This window comes from Pan troglodytes, chromosome 16, assembly GCF_028858775.2.
Source record: "Pan troglodytes isolate AG18354 chromosome 16, NHGRI_mPanTro3-v2.0_pri, whole genome shotgun sequence".
NCBI lineage: Eukaryota > Metazoa > Chordata > Mammalia > Primates > Hominidae > Pan > Pan troglodytes.
In genome coordinates this window covers 26106869-26123526 of record NC_072414.2, presented here as the reverse complement: position 1 = coordinate 26123526, position 16658 = coordinate 26106869, and the positions used below count along the sequence as shown (strand labels likewise).

Below are 16658 nucleotides of genomic sequence, written 5' to 3'. Positions count from 1 at the left end.
ATAGAAACATACAACAAATTTAGGAACTGATATTAAAGTTTGCTAATACCACAAATCATGTTTCTTACACCAAAGGCAACTTGCCTCATAGGTGATGTTTGTGTATAACTTGATAATAGCTAACATTTACAGAGTGATTTACAGACATTGTGGTAAGTGGATTATTTAATCCTCACAGCATTATTCTGAAAATAGGAGATTAGGTAACTTGCCTAAGATGGTACATAACTAATAAATGGTTAAAACAGGACTAAAACCCAGGTAGTCTGACTCTAGGACGTATATTTCTCTGTCACACCATACTGCCTAGTCTTTTCAGTTTAAACATGTAAGAAAAATACAACTTCACATTAAATTTTTCAAAAGCAAACTAAAACATGACATTGTTCATCGTTTGTCAGATTTTCAAAGGTAAAAACGTTGACGAGACAGAATCTTGTGTTATCATGGATGCAAATAGTGGTTGTTCTCCACCTCTAGTAGCAGGAGTCTAAGTTGGAAAAACCTTTGTGGAGAGCAGCAGTCTATCTCTGCCACATTTGCCAAGCTTCTTAGTTCCCAATATAGTGAAGACAGCAATTGGAAATAGGAATTTAAAATATATTGTTTCCATGAAATTAATTGTAATGCTTTGGGTAGTCTGGACAAAGGCAAATGCCTGAAAAACTGTATATCAAATAAGGTGTAGGTTAGAAAGCTAAACATAAATGAAGTAAAACTGCAACAGTTTAGGATTTTGTACTGATAATGTATCAAGTTCTTGAGCCACTTTAAATAAGCCCAAACTATAAATTATAGATGATGCATCATACATTATGTTTAGATTTCTTTCTTTCTTTCTTTTTGAGACGGAGTCTGGTTCTGTTACCCAGGGTGGAGTGCAGTGGTGCAATCTCAGCTCACTGCAGCCTCTGCCTCCTGGGTTCAAGTGGTTCTCCTGCATCAGCCTCCCGAGTAGCTGGGATTACAGGTGCCTGCCGCCACGCCTGGCAGGTTTTTGTATTTTTAATAGAGACTGGGTTTCGCCATGTTGGCCAGGTTGGTCTTGAACTCCTGACCTCAAGTGATCCACCCACCTTGGCCTCCTAAAGTGCTGGGATTGACAGGCATGAGGCACCGCGCCCAGTCATTTTAAAATTATTTTATTTTATTTTTGAGACAAAGTCTCACTCTGTTGCCCAGGCTGGAGTGCAGTCACGCAGTCTCGACTCACTGCAGCCTCCACCTCCCGGGTTCACGCGATTCTCCTGCCTCAGCCTCCCAAGCAGCTGGGATTACAGGCAGGCGCCACCATGCGTGGCTAATTTTTGTATTTTTAGTAGAGACGGGGTTTCACCATGTTGGCCAGGCTGGTCTTGAATTCCTGACCTCAGGTGATCCATCCCACTTGGCCTCCCAAAGTGCTGGGATTACAGGTGTGAGCCACCACGCCTGGCTGATTTTTAGATTTTAAATTGAAATGTTTAAGATACATGTGTAACATCTTTTTTTAATGAATCTTTTTATTTTATTTTTTCTCTGAAGCCAGAATGTGCTTACCCCTTTCCAGTTTTTATTATTTTGAGACACATTTTAGATAAGCATGCACACGTGGTTTAAAAAATCAGATACACATTGATTTCTCATATAGCAAGTAAGGTAAAGATTTATAAATCAAATGTTCACAAATCACAAAGTTACTTTTAGGACCCTAAATTTATTTGCATTTATTATCAATTTCCATGTCGCCATAACTATTTTGTATATTCCACAAAATAGAATTGCTTTTGAGGAATACAGTGTGGTTTGCAGAATTCCCAATACATAGTCATTTGACAGTTACAATTAAAAAAATTATTTGTGGGTTTTTTGTTTGTTTGTTTTTTGGGGTTTTTTTTTTTGTTTTTGTTTTTGTTTTTTTTGAGATGGCGTCTCTCTCTGTCGCCCAGGCTGGAGTGCAGTCATGGGATCTCGGCTCACTGCAACCTCCGCCTCCCAGGTTCAAGCAGTTCTCCTGCCTCAGCGTCCTGAGCATCTGGGATTATAGGATACAAGTGCAATTTTGCTACATTGATATATTGCATGTAGTGAAGTCAGGAGGTTCAGTACATGGATCATTAGAGCAACACGCATTTTACCCATCAAGCAAGCTTTCATCATCCACCTTTCTCCCACCCCTACCTCTCCGAGTCTCCATTCTCTATTATTCCACACTGCTTTCATATGTACACATTACTATAAGTGAGGACATGCAGTATTTGTCTTTGTGTCTGAGTTGTTTTACTTGAGATAATGGCCTCCAGTTCCATCTATGTTGCTACAAAAGACATTATTTCATTCTTTTTTAAGGCTGAATAGTATTCCATATTGTATATGTACCACATTTTCTTTATCCAGTCCTCTGTTGATAAGACACAGGTTGATTCCATATCTTTCCTATTTAAATTGTGCTGCAATAAACATATGAGTGCAGGTGTCTTTTGGATATAATGATTTATTTTCCTTTGGATAGATACCCAGTAGTGGGATTGCTGGATCATATAGTGGTTCCGTTTTTAGTTCTCTGAGAAATCTCTGTGCTGTTTGTACTAATTTACATTCCCACAAATAGTATATGAGTTCGTTTTCTCCACACCCTTGTTATCTGTTACTTTTTGTCTTTTTAATAATAGCCATTCTGATTGGTGTAAGATGATATTTCATTGTAGTTGTAATTTGCATTTCTGTGATTAGTGATATTGAACATTTGTTCACATGCTTCTTGGCCATTTGTCTTCTTTTGAATAATGTCTATTTGTGTTCTTACCCTGTTTTTTAATGGGATTATTTGGGGGTTTTTGTTCAGTTGTCTGATTGTCTGAGATCCTTATAAATTCTGGATATCGGTCCACTGTCAGATATATAGTTTGTAGATACTGTCTGTTCACTTTGTTGATTCTTTGGTTATGCAGAGGCTCTCCCTTCCCAACCCCGCCTCCACACGGTCCTGCTCTGTTGTCTAGGCTGGAGTGCAGTGGCACAATCTCAGCTTAACTGCAGCCTCCACCTCCCAGGCTCAAGCTGTCCTCCCACCTCAGCCTCCCAAGTAGCTGGAACTACAGGCGCGTGCCACCATGCTCACGTAATTTTTAAAGTTTTTTTTTTTATTTTTTATAAAGACAGGGTCTCAGTATGTTGCCCAGGCTGGCCTCAAACTCCTGGGCTCAAGTGCTACTCCCGCCTTGGCCTTTCAAAGTGCTAGAATTACAGGTATGACCCACTGCACCTGGCCCTAAATCATATTTTCAAAAAAAAATCTTTTAATATGTAGGAAAATATAATATTAATGACAAAATGCAGCATATAAAACTAAACTGCAGGCTGGGTGCAGTGGCTCACGCCTGTAATCCCACCACTTTGTGAGCCCGAGGCAGGTGGATCATGAGGACAGGAGTTCGAGACCAGCCTGGCCAATATGGAGAAACCCTGTCTCTACTAAAAATACAAAAATAAGCCAGGCATGGTGGCGTGCACCTGTAGTCCCAGCTACTCGGGAGGCCAAGGCAGAAGAATCGCTTGAAGCCAGGAGGCGGACGTTGTGGTGAGCCGAGATCATGCCACTGCATTCCAGTCTGGGCAACAGAGCAAGACTCCATCTCAAAAAAATAAAAAACAACAAAGAAAAACTAAACTGCATGGGAGAAAAAGTGGTTGAATTACTGGTGATTTTGCTGGTGATTTTTTTTTTTTTTTTTTTTTTTTGACACAGGGCCTTTCTTTGTCACCCACGCTGGAGTACAGTGGTGCAATTTTGGCTCACTGCAGCCTCAACCTCCTGGGCTCAAGCGACCCTCCTGCCTCAGCGTCCTGAGTAGCTGGGACTACAGGTGTGCACCACTATGCCCGGCTAATTTTTGTATGTTTTGTAGAGACAGGGTTTCACCACGTTGCCCAGGCAGGTCTCAAACTCCTGGGCTCAAGCGACCCAACTGCCTTTGTCTCCCAAATTGCTAGGATTACAGGAATGGGTTATCATGCCCAGCCTACTGGTGATATTTTAATTAATTTATTTATTTTTTGAGACAAGAGTCTTGCTCTGTTTCCCAGGCTGGAGTGCAGTGGCGCCATCTGTGTTGACTGCAACCTCCGCATCCCAGGTTCAGGCGATTCTTGTGTCTCAGTCTCCTGAATAGCTGAGATTACAGACGTATGCCACCACGCCTGCCTAATTTTTGTATTTTTAGTAGAGATGGGATTTTGCCATATTGGCCAGGCTGGTTTCAAACTCCTGGCCTCAAGTGATATGCCTGCCTCAGCCTCCCAAAGTGCTGGGATTACAGGCATGATCCACTGCATCTGGCCTTAAGTTATTTTATTTTATTTTTGAGACGGAGTCTCGCTCTGTCGCCCAGGCTGGAGTGCAGTGGCGCGATCTCGGTTCACTGCAAGCTCCGCCTCCAGGGTTCACGCCATTCTCCTGCCTCAGCCTCCCGAGTAGCTGGGACTACAGGCGCCCGCCACCACGCCCGGCTAATTTTTTGTATTTTTAGTAGAGGCGGGGTTTCACTGTGTTAGCCAGGATGATCTCGATCTCCTGACCTCATGATCCGCCCGCCTCTGCCTCCCAAAGTGCTGGGATTACAGGCGTGAGCCACCGCGCCCGGCAAGCCTTAAGTTATTTTTAAAGTAATACTTATGAGATGCAAAATTTGGTATAAAGAGGACATAAAGTAAAAACGTTTAATACTGTTGATCCCCAGCTCCCAGGTTTACCTTTGTGGAAGCATTCAGTGATTGCTGGGGGATATTCTAAAAGGAGAGAGATTATTTTTTCCGTATTTATTCCTGATTTTTTCTTCTTCTATGCATCCTTCTCCCTATACCCAAATCCAGGAGTATGGAGTGGGAAGGAGGGACAGCACGTAGTCTTTCTACACACGTCTGTTTTTGTTTCTGTCTCTTCTCCCTCCCCGGACTTTCACATTACTTACTGAAACAAAGTCGATTTCATATACAGTCATTGAAGAGAACACCACCCTCTAGGCCTAAAAGCAAGAGACATGCCATTTTCTCTGTATCATTGCAGAACATTGCCGTAAATGTGTATGTCTCCCATGAATTGGCTTTGTTCACTGAAATAGTCTGGTATCCTATTTCTTGTAACTTACAGGAATTGTTTTTGTGTTTTTTTTTGAGATGGAGTCTCACTCTGTCGCCCAGGCTTGAGTGCAGTGGCACCATCTCTGCTCACTGCAACCTCTGCCTCCTGGGTTCAAGCAATTCTCCTGCTTCAGCCTCCTGAGTAGCAGGGATTACAGGCACGTGCCACCACACCTGTCTCATTTGTTGTACTTTTAGTAGAGACAGGGTTTCACCATGTTAGCTGGGATGGTCTCGATCTCCTGACCTGGTGATCCACCTGCCTCGGCCTCCAAAAGTGCTGGGATTACAGGCTTGAGCCACTGTGCCTGACTGAATTTTTAATCATATAAAAAAGCAGAGAGGATAGTATAATAAACTTTACAATTACCCAGCTTCAGCAATTATCAACATATCTTACTTCATTGATACTCCCTATTCTGTGCAAATCCTAAATGTAATCTCATTTTATCTGTAGGATGGATTTTTTTTTTTTTTTTTTTTTTTTTGAGATGGAGTCTCACTGTGTGCTCTGTGGCCCAGGCTGGAGTGCAGTGGTGCAATCTCGGTTCACTGCAAGCTCTGCCTCCCAGGTTCACTCCATTCTCCTGCCTCAGCCTCTCAAGTAGCTGGGACTACAGGCACCCGCCACCACGCCCAGCTAATTTTTTGTGTTTTTAATAGAAACGGGGTTTCACCGTGTTAGCCAGGATGGTCTTGATCTCCTGACCTCGTGATCCGCCCACCTCGGCCTCCCAAAGTGTTCAGATTACAGGCGTGAGCCACTGCGCCCAGCCAGGATGGATTTCTAAAAGACTCTCAACAACAACAATAAAAAAACACATAACCACACTACCATTCAACTAAAAATAATTAACAATGATTAATAATAATTCTTCTATCTCATACACGGCTGATCAGAATATAAAATAGTATAATCACTGTAAAAACAGTTGGGCAATTTTCTTTAAAAGTTTAACATACACCTACCATAAAACCCAGCCATTTCACTTCTGGGTATTTACCCATGAGAAATGAAAGCATATGTTCATACAAGTGTACATGACTTACAGTAATTTTACTAATAATAGTGAAAAATGGAAACAACCCAAATGTCCATCAGTAGGTGAATAAACAAATTGTGGTATAGCCACCTAATAGACTGTTATGTTAACAGTCTGTTAACAATAAAAAGGAATAGACCATTGATACATGCATGCAACAGCATGGATGATTCTCAAACTAGTTATGCTAAGTGAAAGAAGCCCTACCAAATATATATATATATATATATGGTCTATGATTTATATGAAATTCTTGAAAAGGCAAACTATAGTGACAGAAATACATTCAAGTGGTTGGGGAGGATATATATTTTAAGTTTTGTTTTTTTTAAACTAGGATCTAAGCAACATCCAAACATTGCATTTAGTTGATATAGTCCTGAAGTGTCTTTTAATATGTAGCCTCATCCTCTTATTTTATTTTCTTGCGAAGCGTTTTTTGAGAACACTGAGTCATCTATCCCAAAGAAAGTTTTCTGGATTTTTCTAATTGCATCCTCATGGTCGCATTAACAGGTTCCTGTGTCTTCTGTATTTCCATTAAACTGGTAGTTGGTAACAGGCAGTTGAAGCTTGATTATGTTCAGGTTTGATTTTTTTTGGCAAGAATATTTATTAGTAGTGTTGTTAATATTTCCTGTTGTATCATATCAGGATTCATATAATGTCTGGTTGTCTCTTTTTTTGATGCTAAAATTGATTAGTGTCTTAGATGTTGTCAACCTGATTTATCCATTGTAAAGTTTCCCATTACCTTCTTTAACGGTTTTTGCTTTCTATTGATGCTCAAATTGAGGAACCATATCTGGAGAAGGACTGGAAATTCGGAAATGTGGAAAGCTCTGGATTCTGAATTTTGAGTATACAAGAGTTTTACTGTGGTTGCTTAACTAGACAGCTTTCCTTTACTTCATGTTTATAATTTCCTGTTTGTCTTCGGGACCACTGTGTCTACTGTGCCCCAAGGTGTATTCTGGGATGCTTCATTGCCTCTTAAATTAGATGAACTGCTTCTGTGTTTTTAGTAACCTGTTTGGTAATCTATTCCTCTTTTATAGCACTCATTATTCATATTCATTGGCTTCCTTGTTATTCGTCCCCACTAGATTGTAAGCTTCTTAGAAATAAGAATGTACTTCCAGGCCGGGCGCAGTGGCTCACGCCTGTAATCCCAGCACTTTGGGAGGCCGAGGCTGGGGGATCACGAGGTCAGGAGATCGAGACCATCCTGGCTAACATGGTGAAACCCTTTCTCTACTAAAAATACAAAAAATTAGCCAGGTGTGGTGGCGGGCGCCTGTAGTCCCAGCTACTCAGGAGGCTGAGGCAGAAGAATGGCATGAACCCGGGAGGCGGAGCTTGCAGTGAGCCGAGATCATGCCACTGCACTCCAGCCTGGGAGACAGAGCAAGACTCTGTCTCAAAAAAAAAAAAAAAGAAAGAAAGAATGTACTTCTTATTCATCTCTTGACACATAGTAGTGCTGAATCAGTACATGCTGGATTGAATACATACACTTCCTTTTAATTGTTTAAGAAATGAACCCTAAAATAGCAGTACTGAAACATACAAAGGTAACATTTGATTTTCTCTTTTGAACAGAATTTGTGTGTAATATTAATAAGAGATAATAAAATATTTTTGTTTACTTTTTGAGTAAACTGCAGGGAACAAAGGAGAGGGAAGAGACAGATTTAGTTAGCTTTGTGCCGTCTTTATTAAGTCTTTTTGTTTAGGAAACTGTCTCCTCTCTATCAAAGAGTAAACATTTTTGTTTTATCATTTTGGTTAAATGAATGACTATTTTATAGTGACCTATGATCATATTTTGTGATATCAAGTTTTTAAACCTTTGATATTTGACAAACTTTCCGAAAGCAAAATTGCAAGTTCTAAGTTCAGTCTTTTTGCCTCAAACTTTTTTGGATATTGGGTTCCCTGAAGTCCAAGAGAGACTTATTAGGCTTATTTGATGTTAGATTTATACAAGGAGGCATTATCAAATACGAGGTGGTGTTTAACTTTCTTTGGATTATACTTACATAGATGTGGTATTAATATGTGTTCCAGGGCCGGGTGCAGTGGCTCACGCCTGTAATCCCAGCACTTTGGGAGGCCGAGGCGGGCGGATCACCTGAGGTTGGGACTTCGAGACCAGCCTGGCCAGCATGGCAAAACCCCATCTCTACTAAAAATACCAAATTAGCTGGGCGTGGTGGCGCATGCCTGTAATCCCACCGGAGGCAGAGGCAGGAAAATCACTTGAACCCGGGAGGCAGAGGTTGTGGTGAGCCGAGATCACACCACTGCCCTCCAGCCTGGCGACAGAGCGAGACTCTGTCTCAAAAAAAAAATGTGTTCCAGGTTGTATGAAATTCCTAAAATTCTGATGTCTTGATTATTATTAATATGTCAGTAATGACGTCTGTGTTACATTTTTGTATGCCACAAAAGTAACCAAATGTCCTTGTCAATTGTGTCTGTCCTGAGATTTTTGTCATTAATTGTTTTGCTTTGATTCTTTCCAAAAAGCAGCTGACAGTCAGTTATAATGCTGGGCTTACTTCTTTGGGGAGTTCATGAAAAGGACTCTTGAATGCAGGCCTCTGATAACTTTGGAAATTGTGCCATGAGACTAGAGAGAAAACTTCCAGGACTAACCAAAAGGCTGATGCGTTCATAAAAATTACTAACCCAATATGAAGCAAAGCAGGAGCTGATTGCATGGACAGAACTAATGGAGAACTGAAATAATTTTGTACGGCTTTTTGTTTGAAACACTGCTACTTTTTTGTTTTGTTTTTCAGAGTCTGGAAAACTTTTTTTCTTCCCCCTTTTTGAGACAGAATCTCGCTCTGTTGCCCAACCTGGAGTACAGTGGCACAATCTTGACTCACTGCAACCTCCACCTCCCAGGTTCAAGCAATTCTCATGCCTCAACCTCCCAAGTAGCTGGGATTACAGGCATGTGCCATTATGCCTGGCTAATTTTTGTATTTTTAGTACAGACGGGTTTTCACCATGTTGGCCAGGCTGATCTCGAACTCCTGGCCTCAACTGATCTGTCCGCCTCAACCTCCCAAAGTGCTGGGATTACAGATGTGAGCCACCGCACCCAGCTCATTTGAGCTATTTATAGCCTTTAACAGCTGAGTAGAGTATACAGAATTTGAGGTGTATTTCTCTCTGCCCAGTTTCTTCAGAATTCATAAATTATTTGTGAATTTTCTTTTCTTTTTTTTTTTTTTTAAGATGGCGTCTTCCTCTGTCACCCAGGCTGGAAGGCAGTGGCATGATCTTGGGTCACTGCAACCTCCACTTCCCAGGTTCAAGCGATTCTCTTGCCCCAACCTACCGAGCAGCTGGGATTACAGGCACTTGCTACCACACCTGGCTGATTTTTGTATTTTTAGTAGATACGGGGTTTCACCATGTTGGCCAGGCTGGTCTCAGACTCCTGACTTCAAGTGATCCACCTACCTTGGCCTCCCAAAGTGCTAGGATTACAAGTGTGAGCCACAGTGCCTGGCCTATTTGTGAATATTCTTAATTTGTGGCAATGTGGTTGTTTGCATAAGTTCAGTAAGAATCTGTTTTCTTTTATAATGGGACAGCGATGGAGGAACTGGTTATTTTTCCAGGACTTTGACTGAAATGGCCTTATGATAGGTTCCAACAAAACCATTTTAGGAGAGCCTATGTGGACCATGATTTTTGCTGTACTTTGTATGGGTAATCAGGCCAAGTATAGTTGGACTGAAGCTTATTTTACAGGTGGCTTGGTCCTGCTGTGATTTATCTTCGGTGGAAGTGGGGGACTGGAAAGAGAAATATTGTATTTCAGATGAAAACTATAGTATTAGATTAACCTTTGATTCCTGGGTGGCCATGTTGTTATGGGATTTCTGGGGTGTCGATTTTTCTGGCCAGAACCTCTGTGGCTGCAGTGCCTTTGCCCAAGTTCTTGTCCTGTGTCCAGGAAGAATGAGGTACACAGACAAGTGAAGGGTGAAGAAGAATTTTATTTAGTGTTAGAACAGCTCAGAGGAGTGGGTAGCTCCTCTCTGTAGGCAGGTCGTCCAGTTGAGTGTTCAGCTCTTAGCAGAGAAGAGGCCCTGGAGAGAGTCGCTCCTCTCTGCAGTTAAGTCATTCTGATATCTCTGCAGGTCTCTGAAGCGCTCAGCAGATAGGGCAGCTTCTCTCTTCTGCCTGGTCGTCTGCAGCATTCAGCGGAGCGGGTACTCCTCTCTGCAGCTGGTGGTCCCATCTTCTCCAGCTATCAGCAGAGAGGATACTCCACTTTGCAGCTGATCGTCCTCTTCTGTCATCTCTCTGCCATCTTTGTCCTCTGGCATCCTCCACCCTGCTGTGGCTGAGCCCAGGGCTTTTGTGGACCTCAGAGGGGAGGAAGTGCATGCAAATTGATCCATGGGCTGTCATGGGTGGGCCCGGAAGAGGCACCACGAGTCCCCATTCTTGTCCTTAGGACTGGCAGCCCAGCCCCCTTCCTTCAGGTCCTCCCTGGCCTGAGGGTGGGGCCTTACTGGGGACCCTGCCCCCTTCCATCCAGGACTCTTGTCTGTCTCCCGCTGCCATTCATGGCCCTGGGGCTTGGCCCCAACCCTGCTCTCAGATCAGAGCAGGTGCTGGGAGCAGAGAGAGGCCAGGCAGTGGGAGCAGACACCCCTGAGCCTGCAGGGACAGTGGGGAGGGGGATCCTTCCTGGGGCGCCCAAGGGTGTAGACTGCAGAGACACCCTGGTCCTGTGCCTGGGAGGGCAGCCACAGCTGCACAGGGGAGCTCCCACCCCACCAATTTGGAAGAGGCAGGGCTCCCGCCTGTCCCCACCTCCTGCCTGCTTCCTGGAGAAGGAGGCCCAGGTCTGCAGCCATAGCTGCGGTGGCTGCAGCTGCACCCTGGAAGGCAGATCCTGCCTGTTCCTGGCTCCCCAAAGAGCACAGGGAGGCTGGGATCCACAGCTGCAGTTTGGGTGGCTGTAGCCCACCTGGGCAGGGCTCCTGCTTGCTCAGTAAAGCAGGAGACCTGGGTCTACAACTGCAGCGGCCTGGGGACCTCCTGTCCCAACTCAGAAGGGGCGGGGCTCCCACTGGCTTCATGGAATGTGCAGACCCAACTGGTCTTCCCTGCTGCAACTGGCATGATGGTGGCAGCCACTGTCATCAGTGTGGTCACTCATGGTATCTAGTTGCCCACAATGCCCCTCCTCAGCATGAAGCAGCCAGAAAGATCAATGACCAGACTCCCCATGATCGAGGGACTAATAAATAGAAAGGAGGGTACTGAAATGGCCCAGTTGTCCCATAGAAGTGATGTTTATGGTTTCTTTGAATAAACATAGAAATTGACCCTCCTGGTCTTAAAACTTTGAGAAAGTAACTCTTGTCTTATATGAATTCCTTTCTCAGGAAACCAACTAGCAGGACTCTCAGACAGTATCATGGAACTAAAACGTACCAGATCATAGCATGTGGACAATGAGACACCAGACCCCTTATCTGTCATGATTGCCCAAGTGGCCACCTGCTTCCTGTCGACCAACTCTTCTTTCTTACCCCTCCCTAATTCCTGTTTTCCTGCATGTAGTTACATTTCTTCCCTGCTATATAAACCCCTGATGTTAGTTGGTCAGGGAGATGGATTTGAGGCCGATCTTCCATTTCCTGAGCTGCAGCACCTGATTAAAGCCTTCTTCCCTGCATTGTCTCAGTGATTGGCTTTCTGTGTGCCAAGCATCAGGACCTAGACCAAACCCCTGCTGTTCTGGTAACAGTATTTTGAGTGTGATGGTATTCATTGTTCACTGGAGGTTATATATCTACAGGTATACATTTATATTAACTAATCTAATAATCATTGATTTACAATTTACATTGCATACGTAAATATATGAAATGCAGTTGCTGCCCAAGAGAAGTTTTGCAGTCTATTTGGCAAGAGGAGACACACCTGGATTAGTTAGTGCCCAGTCATATCTTACCTTTAGGCCTTCAATTATTTGTAGATTGTTAAGTCTTAAACTGTGCAGTATTCACTAAGTACAAAAAGAGATAGTGAAGGAAGAAATCAACGAAGACAAGGATCTAGAGTACTTCAGAGGCCGGCACAGTGGTGCATGCCTGTAATCCCAGCACTTTGGGAGGCCAAGGCAGGCAGATCTCTTCAGCCCAGGAGTTTCAGACCAGTCTGGGCAACATGGTGAAACCCCGTCTCTACAAAAAATATGAAAATTAGCTGGGCATGGTGGCAGGCACCTGTAGTCCCAGCTACTTGGGAGGGTGAGGTGGCAGGATCACTTGAGCTTGGGAAGTCAAGGCTGCAGTGAGCTGTGATCATACCATGGCACTCCAGCCTAGGCACAGAGCGAGACCCTGTCTCAAAGAAGTGTTTCAAAGAGAAAGATTTGAACTCAAGTCATCAAGAGAGGCTATGATGAAATAGAAAGGAAGGAAGGAGAAGTTTTAGAAGAAACATTTTGTTTTAATAAAAATGAAACATGGCCAGTCGTGGTGGCTCATGCCTGTAATCCCAGCACTTTGGGAGGCCAAGGTGGGCAGATCACGAGGTCAGGAGATCGAGACCATCCTGGCTAACAAGGTGAAACCCCATCTCTACTAAAAGTAGAAAAAATTAGCCGGTCGTGGTGGCGGGCACCTGTAGTCCCAGCTACTCGGGAGGCTGAGGCAGGAGAATGGCGTGAACCCAGGAGGCGGAGCTTGCAGTGAGCCGAGATCGCCACTGCACTCTCCAGCCTGGGTGACAGAGCGAGACTCTGTCTCAAAAAAAAAAAAAAAAAAAAGATTAGGAGAGACAGGAAGTATTAATACCAAAAGCTATGTTTAAGGATACTTAAAATGAGTTTAGGAGGTTTTTTTGTTTGTTTGTTTGTTTGTTTTTTGAGATGGAATCTCACTCTGTTGCCCAGGCTGGAGTGCAGTGGCGCAATCTCGGTTCACTGTAGCAATCTCAGCTCACTGTAGCATTGGCCTCGCAGGTTCAAGTGATTCTGCTGTCTGAGTTTCCCGAGTGGCTGGGACTACAGGTGCGCACCACCACGCCCAGCTAATTTTTTTTTTTTTTTTTTTTTTTTTTGAGACAGAGTCTCGCTCTGTCGTCCAGGCTGGACTGCAGTGGCGCGATCTCGGCTCACTGCAAGCTCAGCCTCCCGGGTTCACGCCATTCTCCTGCCTCAGCCTCTCGAGTAGCTGGGACTACAGGCACCCGCCACCACGCCTGGCTAATTCTTTTGTATTTTTTCAGTAGAGACGGGGTTTCACCGGGTTAGCCAGGATGGTCTCGATCTCCTGACCTCGTGATCCACCCGCCTCGGCCTCCCAAAGTGCTGGGATTACAGGCATGAGCCACTGCGCCCGGCAGTTTTTTGTGTTTTTAGTAGAGATGGGGTTTCACCATGTTGGCCAGGCTAGTCTTGAACTCCTGAGCTCAGCTGATCCACCCGCCTCGGCCTCCCAGAGTGCTGAAATTAAGGCATGAGCCACCGCACCCAGCCGAGTTTAGGAGTTTCTACCTTTTCCCCTCTGCTTCCTGTAAAAGATTTAATGTGGTAGTTTCTTAAGTTTTTGCCCTCTTCTCATAAATGGAATCACTTGATCTCTGCATGGCATTCTAATGTTAGTACTCTGCCAAACTTTGCCTACCACTTTGAAATCACTTTGAACATCAAAATATTCTCTCAGGTTTTAATAATTTGGTAATTAACTTATCTATTCCCCTTTCTCTTTATTCTAGTTTCCTCCTCTATTAAAAAATAATCGTATTTTATTGTCTGCAGGTTTTTCTTTCTTTTGGAGTGAGGCAAGGTAAATACATAAATGTCTTTAATAGATTTTAAAAAGTGAGATTCAGCTGTTTCCAAGGTTATAGAGCTAGTTAAGTGGGAAAGCTGGGAATTTGAACATGGATCTGTTTGACCTAATCTTTTTAGCTGCACCAGCCTTTAAAAATTCGGATGAGTCTTTAATTTTTTACCCAGATTGTAAGTTGTGATACCTACCTGCATAGTAAGTAGAAAGCTTTCCAGAGAGCTGGGAGGGGCAGGAGGAGCCTGGAGGCCTTTGCAAATTAAGTTTTAACTCCCATTGGCCTGACAGCACTTACCCCACATCATTGCATACAAAGGGTACAGAGGGCATCCCCAGTCTGCAGGGTCAGACCCAGCCCACACAGCTGAGAGGAGCAAACAAAACCGGTAGAGCTGGCCTTGGTAGTCGCCAGTCAAAACGAAAATTCCAGATACTTTGAGGAATGTTTCTGGCACCTCCAGGATTGAAGAGTAACCAGTTTCCTGGAGACAAAAGAATGGATGTGGGCCAAGGGGCGCCATATTTCTCAGCTCTGTCAAGCAAATGCCAAGTATCCAAGGAGTCTAGTGAAAAGCCATGGATAGCTGTGTGCCCCAATTTATTTTTAAGTCAGATTATTGAGGTATCCTTTCCATGAATTTTGGCAGTTGTGTAATTACCACCACAATCAAAATACAGAACATGTCCCTCTCCTCAAAATGTTTCCTCTTATCCTTTTGTAGTCAGCTTCCTTCCCTGTCTCTGGCAATCACTGATATTTTTCTTATCCATATTTATTTTCTAGAATGTCATGAAAATGAAGTTATGTAATATGTAGCCTTTCGAATCTGGCTTCTTTCACTTAGTATAATGCATTTGAGACTTATCCAGGTTGTCATGTTTATTAGTAGTTCATTCTTTTTTATTGCTGAGTAGTTAGTCATTTGTATAGAAAAAAATCATGAATAAATCAGTCTAGGATGGTAAACATTTACCTCAGGTGGGGTGAACATATATCCCAATATTCCTGGGACTGATCTGTTTATGCCTATTGTGCCAGCATAATTTTTAATGGTAACTCCTTTCACTCTCAAAAGTGTCCTAGTTTGGATGATAACTTCTATGGTCACTCTAAATGAGGGCATACCGAGATGTGATTATATTTCATTTGCTTTACAGTGCTGTCAAATTTGCCTTCCAGAACACCGTAATTGTATATGTTTATATTTCTTATAAGTATTATTGGTGATAATAGCAGTAATAACTTACGTGTAATCTCATTTTGATTTTCACAATATTCTCATTTTGCATTTGAGAAAACAGATTTAGAATAGAATAAATGACCTGCCAAAAATCATGAGCTAGAAAGTGATGGAAACTGCATCATCTGTTTATACATTCAGCCCTTAATCTCTCATATTAATTGGGAGGCATTACAGTGTATTCGTTAAGAATATAGGCAATGGAGACAGAACACCTGGGTTCCAGTGCAGACTCTTACTTGTTTTCGTTGTTTAATCTCAGGCAAATTATTTAATCTTTTTATGCCTTTATTTTCTTACCTATAGAAAGAGGATAATATGTCTTCAGTGCCTACACCTGGCATATGGTAAATTTTTGATAAAGTCTATCTGTTATTTTTAATGATACTGTTAACACTATCGTAGTGGAATCTTTCCCCAGCAAAACCCTTTCTCCTCCCCATCCATATATATATATATATATATGGACATATATATATGTGTACATATATGGATATATATGGACATATATATGTGTGTATATATCGATATATATGGACATATATATGGATATATATGGACTATATATATCGATATATATATGGACATATATATGGATATATATGGACATATATATATCGATATATATATGGATATATATGGATATATATATGGACATATATATGTGTGTATATATGTATATATATGGATATATATATGGACATAGATATGTGTGTATATATGTATATATATGGATATATATATGTATATGCTGGAATGTTTTGTGTTTTCTCCCTTCTAATTAAAAAAACTAATTATTAATTTTTAATAGTAATGTCTCTAATTATGAAGACCTTCAGTATTTAAGAGGTGAAAGATTAATACGATCTGAAGAGAAACGAGAGTATGTCTTCGATATTTAGATAAATAGTTTAGTCTTGGTGTAGCAAATCAGTTCCAAAAACTATGTTTCTTGGAAATCTACATTTTTCAAATGTTTTATGTATCTGCTAAAATAAAAATAAGATAGGATGATGGCTAAGTCTGGGAATCACGGAGTAAAATTGTGCCAACTTCTTAGGGCCTTTTTAATATATTTAAATTCCAGGAAATAGTTTAACGTGCAGCATATCCAAATGTACTTGAACACGATAAAGCATCCATTAAAATCTACAGCACTACTTTGGAAATTCTGTAGTAGTATTTTACCATGAACACTATAGGTAATGATTGTATAGGATGATTTGCAAGGACCAGGAGAAGACTGGTGGCAGGAAAATCAAATAATTGTTATGGTGATTTAGGCTTGAAGTTATGGGGCTATAGTTGTGACAGTGGAAGAAGGAAGATCTGAATGGATCTGTGAAATATTTTGAAGGAAGGTTTTTTGTTTGTTTTGCTTTGGTTTGGTTTTTTTTGGAGACGGGTCTCACTAT

At 42.2% G+C, this 16658-nt stretch overlaps 1 protein-coding gene across 28 annotated transcripts in view; it reads left to right on the top strand.

The window, feature by feature from the left end:
* The window catches only part of KATNBL1 (katanin regulatory subunit B1 like 1), a 69724-nt gene that overhangs the window by 12871 nt on the left and 40195 nt on the right, over positions 1 to 16658 (top strand). For 4 of the 28 annotated variants that reach the window (XM_063794678.1, XR_010151587.1, XM_063794674.1 and 1 more), the window contains one exon: positions 8232 to 8525. The exons of the other annotated variants lie outside the window; for them this stretch is intronic. The gene's annotated coding sequence lies outside the window, so the exon portion shown is untranslated. Of the gene's footprint in view, positions 1 to 8231; positions 8526 to 16658 lie in introns of those variants that run through there. 28 annotated transcript variants of the gene reach the window in all.